This window comes from Macaca fascicularis, chromosome 11, assembly GCF_037993035.2.
Source record: "Macaca fascicularis isolate 582-1 chromosome 11, T2T-MFA8v1.1".
NCBI lineage: Eukaryota > Metazoa > Chordata > Mammalia > Primates > Cercopithecidae > Macaca > Macaca fascicularis.
The window spans coordinates 125,887,878-125,893,553 of NC_088385.1; the positions used below are offsets into that span (position 1 = coordinate 125,887,878).

At 39.0% G+C, this 5,676-nt stretch overlaps 1 non-coding gene across 1 annotated transcript; it reads right to left on the reverse strand.

Annotated features, from left to right (window-relative positions):
* Window positions 1–950: 950 nt before the first annotated feature.
* Window positions 951–1,081, reverse strand: LOC123567790 (small nucleolar RNA SNORA38). Its single transcript, XR_006690893.2, has one exon. It is a non-coding gene; the product is annotated as a small nucleolar RNA SNORA38 (small nucleolar RNA).
* Between the last annotated feature and the right edge of the window lie 4,595 nt (window positions 1,082–5,676).

Genomic DNA, 5,676 nt, shown 5'->3' on the forward strand with positions numbered 1-5,676 from the left:
AGTTTTTAAAAACTTTTTGCCTTTTTTGTAATAACACTTAGCTTAAAACAAAAACACATTGTATAGCTATACAAAATATATGTGTGTTTATATACACACACATAGGTGTATATATACACATAAATATTATATATTAACATGTAATGTATAATGTCTTATATTATATTATAATGTATAATCAAAATATTTATTATATAGGAAATATATTTTTACATAATATGTATTATTATATTATATATTAATATATTATGTATAAGAAATAGGATCTTACTCTGATGCCCAGGTTGGAATGCAGTAGCACAATCATAGCTCAATGCAGCCTCAAACTCCTGGACTCAAGTGATCCTCCCACATCAGCCTCCCAAGTAGCTAGGACTACAGTTGCACGCCACCATGCCAGGCTATTTTTATTTTTCGTAGAGACAGGGTCTCGTTTGTTGCCCAGTCTGGTCTTGAACTCCTGGCCTCAAGTGATCCTCCTGCCTTAGTCTTCCAACATGCTAGCATGAGCCACTGCATCCAGCCACTTTCTTTCTTTATATCCTTATTCTATGAATTTTTAAAACTTCTTAAAACTTTTTTTTTGTTAAAAACAAAAACACAAATATATACATTATCTTAGGCCTACACAGGGTCAGGATTCTCAACGTCACTGTTTTCCACCCCCATATCTTGTCCCACTGGAAGGTCTTCAGGGGGAATAACATGCATGGAGCTGTCATCTCCCATGATAACAATGCTTTCTTCTGGAATACCTCCTGAAGGAGCTGCCTGCGGCTATTTTATGGTTAACTTTTAAAAACTCTAAGTAGAAGGAGTACACTAAAAAATAGTGACAAGAAGTATGGTATAATAAATATATAAATCAGTTACAGTCATTTATTATTATTACATACTGTACATAATTGTATATGCTATACTTTTGTAAAATATTTTTTCATTTTTTTCTTCTATGTGGCATGGTTGATGTGGAGCCTGTGAGCACAAAGTTGGCCCCAGATTTCTCCAAGTCCACATTTCTGAGCCTCCAATTCTTACATGTCCGAAGACAAGAAACTATAGACATGCCTTTGTAGGAGGGTGTGTGTGCTACACTTGCATATGACTGGAAGTGCAGTAGGTTTTTTACATCAGCATCACCACAAAAACTTGAGTAATATATTGCAGTACAGCGTTACAATGGTAAAGACACCACTGGGCAATAGAAAGTTTTTAGCTCCTTTATAATCTTACAAAACCACCATCATGTACATGTTCCATCGACTGAAATGTCATTATGGAACAGATGACTCGGTGTATGTGTAAGTGTGTGTGTGTGTGTGTGTGTGTGTGTGTTTCTGAGAGAGGGAGGGCAACAGATAATTTCATGAATCTAGTTGAAGGGTGTATGTGTTCAGTAAACTATTCTTTTAACTTTACTGTAGGTTTTAATTTTTTCGAAATGTAAAGAATGAGAAAAATCACAGTTTAATAAGTAAAGCAAATATTCTCATAATAGATGCAAATAAGTATGTAGATACACAAAATGGGCAGTAAGCAAACAAGTTCAGGACTCAGCAAAGCCCAGATCTGCTTATCTCTTCTCTAAGTGATATTTTTCTCTCTGAGCTTCCACTTCTGCATCTGTTAAATGGGCTCACATTACTGCCTCCTAGCCTGCTGAGGGGTTTCATTGATTGACATATATGCCGTGCAGGACTGATGTTCAGCTGGTAGACATTGGTATAGCTGTGCTGGTTATCTGCAGCTAGCATCCACTCTGACTGGTTGGGTTGTCCTGGTTGTGAAATATGTTTGAATACTGTTCTTGATACCTGGCATGTAGTAAGAGTCAAATTCATGGACACTGTCTTTAATGTCATCATTATTATTATGATCTTTTGAAGCATCATTCCTGAGTGCCTTTGGTCTCCCCACCCTAGGGATCTATAAAGAAAGAGGCTTTGGGAATAACTGCTGGATTGGGTGGGGGAGGTGGCCTCAGCACTGAGTGTTTTAGGCACCTCAGGGAACGATATTCTAACGTGAAATAGACAAAGAGATTTCAGCAGCACTTCAGGCTGGGGTGAAGTGTGCCCTCCTGACCCAGAAGAGATAAACTGTATTTGCAAACTAAATGCTGATACAAGCTGAGAGAGCAAAGGATTCCCTGGGCTGCAGAGAGATGGAGGGATGGAAGCGGAGACCTTGGGCCTGTGTCTCTGGACCAGAAGGAGAAAATGTTGGAGATAAGGGGCCAGTTGTGTGTTCCTGAGTGGGCCCCAGGTACAACTGGTTGGGATACAGAAGGGTGTAAATTTCTACTCTGACTGTTGCCTTGAGATCCTTTAAAATAATATTGATATCTGGCATGTAGTAGGAGTCAAATTTATGTACACTGTCTTTTTTTTTTTTTTTTTTTTGAGATGGAGTCTCACACTGTCGCCCAGGCTGGAGTGCAGTGACACGATCGATCTTGGCTCACTGCAACCTCCGCCTCCTGGGTTCAAGAGATTCTTCTGCCTCAGCCTCCCGAATAGCTGGGATTACAGGCACCCACCACCATGCCCAGCTATTTTTTTGTATTTTCAGTAGAGACAGGGTTTTACCATGTTGGCCAGGATGGTCTCAAACTCCTGACCTCATGATTCACCTGCCACAGCCTCCCAAAGTGCTGGGATTACAGGCGTGAGCTACTGCACCTGGCCCCATGTACACTGTCTTTATTGCCATCATCATCATTATGATTATCTTCAGCATCATCCCTGAGTGCCTTTGGTCTCCCCTACCTAAGGACTTGTAAAGAAGGAGGCTTTTGGAATAACTGCTGTATTGGGTGGGCAGAGCTATACCAATGCCTACCAGCTGAACATCAGTCCTGCATGGCACTCATTCTTGAGTGGGCCCCAGGTACAACTCGGCTGGATACAGAAAGGTGTTTAAAAGCTGATGCTGTTTAAACCTCATATTTCTACTCTTTCTGACTGTTGCTTTGAAATCCTTTAAAATAAGCTTGATAAATGTTTGTTTAAACCACAAATAGATGAATAGATAGATGTATGAGGGTGGATGGATTTAATAAATAGAAGCAAGAATGAGAACATCTCTAAAAAATGGACAGATAAATGAGTGCATATTTGAATGAATAAATGACTGAAACAATGAGAGAAGGATTTAATAATTAATTTATGAATAATAAAAAAAACTTTTATTGAGGTCTTTCTAAGTCCCAGATACTCTGCTAAGCAATGTACATACATTATCTCATTTAATCCTTACAAGAACCCTATAAAATAGACACCATTGTCATTCCTAAAAGGAGAAACTGAGGCAGAGAGAACTAAAATAATTTACCCAAGATTGCACATCTGGGAGTAACGGTGCCAGCATCCCAATGAATGCTTTTGTTTCTGCCTTAACCACTGTGGTACCCCGTTGTCTTAGTCTGTTTGGCTGTTGTAAGAAAATACCATCAACTGCATAGCTTATCAAGGACAGAAGTTAATTTCTCACAGTTATAAAAGCTGGAAAGTCCAAGATGAGGGTGCCAGCATGGTTGGGTTCTTGTGAGGGTCCTTTTCTGGGTTGCAGACTGCTCACTTCTTACTGTCTAGAAGCAAGACCACTACCCTCACATGGTGAAAGGGGTAATTTCCCTTGGGCCTATTTTGTAAGGGCACAAATCCCATTCATGATGACTCTGCCCTCATCATCTAATCACATCCCAAAGGCCCTGCCTCTTAACACCACTACGTTGGGGATTAGGTTTCAATGTATGAATACTGGGGGGAGAGAGAGATTCAGACCATAGCAACCGTGGACCAGAAATACGTGGACTTATTTTACTCCTTGGATAGTTGTTGACCCCAGCACCTCAAGTCAACTTAGAGATTCATTCATTCATTCCACAGATATATGCTGAGCACCTACTATATTCCAAGTCCTCTTCTAAGCACCAGGGATACATTGGTGAACGAGCAAACATGGCTTCTCCATACATAGCTTATGCTTCCATAGGGAAGACTGAAAATGAACAAATATGTAGAAGTAAATGCCACGCAGAAAAACAAATCATGCAAAGAGTTATAGGAAAGTGGTGTAGGGGGAAGCTGTTTTAGATACAGTGGTCAGGGAACATCTTGCAGAGGAGGTACAAAGACCTGAATTATGAGCAGTGAATTATGCAAAGATCTGAGGAGAGAGCATTCCAGGCAAAGGGCACAGAAAGTGCAAAGGTGCTGAGGTAGAAATGAGGACATACAGAGAAGCAGACAGGTGCTAGACCTTTATCCTGGATTTTTTAAGTCAAGATTTGAAAAAACACTTTGTTTTAGAGGAGATAGGGTGTCTGAATTACATTGTAAAACATCACTGTGGCTGCTGTGGGTTGTTCCATTACTTTTGTCCTTAATCCAGAGAAACAATGGTGTAAGAATAAAGACCACTTGTTTGTCCTACTCTAAATGATTCCCCTCCTCTCCCTTCCTTCTTGAGACCCCATCTGCCACTGGCATTACCGCCAGTTGGTACCAGCACATTTACTGCAAACCATCCTCTTCTCGTGCTCTGTCTTCTCCTGGGGATTCTTGGCCTTGCTACTCATCCGAAAGCCCCAGTCACCAGAAAAGTAAAATGGCAGCAATGTATATATCCAACAATAGGGAATTGGTTATGCAAATCTACTTACTATAATCCAAAAATGATGTTGGGACAATGACAGGATCAAATCTATCCATACCAATATTAACCTTGAATTTATATGGGCCAAACACTCCACTTAAAAAGTACAGATTGTCAAGTTGGATAAAGAAGCAAGACCCAACTGTATGCTGTCTTCAAGAAACTTATCTCACATAGGCTCAAAGTAAAGGGATGGAGAAATATCTACCAAGCAAATGGAAAATAAAAAAGGTGTAGGAGTTGCTATTCTAATTTTAGACAAAACAGACTTTAAACCAACAACAATTAAAAAAAACAAAGAAGGGCTTTACATAATGATAAAAGGTTCAATTCAACAAGAAGACTTAACTATCCTAAATATATATGCACCCAACACTAGAGCACCCAGATTCATAAAACAAGTTCTTAGGAATCTATGAAGAGGCTTAGATAGCCACACAATAATAATGGCAAACTTCAACACCCCACTGACAGTATTAGTCAGATCATCAAGGCAGAAAACTAACAAAGATATTCAGGACTTTAAACGCTTGACCAAATGGACCTAACAGACATTGATAGAACACTTCACCTGATAACAATAGAATATACATTCTTCTTATCTGCACATGGCACATACTCTAAAATTGACCACACAATGGGACATAAAACAATTCTCAACAAATTTAAAAAAACCCAAAGTCATATTAATCACACTCTGGGATCACAGTACAATAAAATAGAAATCAATACTAAGAAGATCTCTCAAAACCATGCAATTACATTGGAAATTAAGCAATCTGTTTCTGAATGCCTTTTGAGTAAACAATGAAATTAAGACAGAAATAAAAAAATTCTTTGAAACTAACGAAAATAAAGATACAACATATTAGAATCTCTGGGACAGTTAAAGCAGTGTTAAGAGGAAAGTTTATAGCACTACACACTCACATCAAAAAGTTAGAAAGATCTCAAATTAACAACCTAATGTCACACCTAGAGGAACTAGAAAAACAAGAGCAAACCAACCCCAAAGCC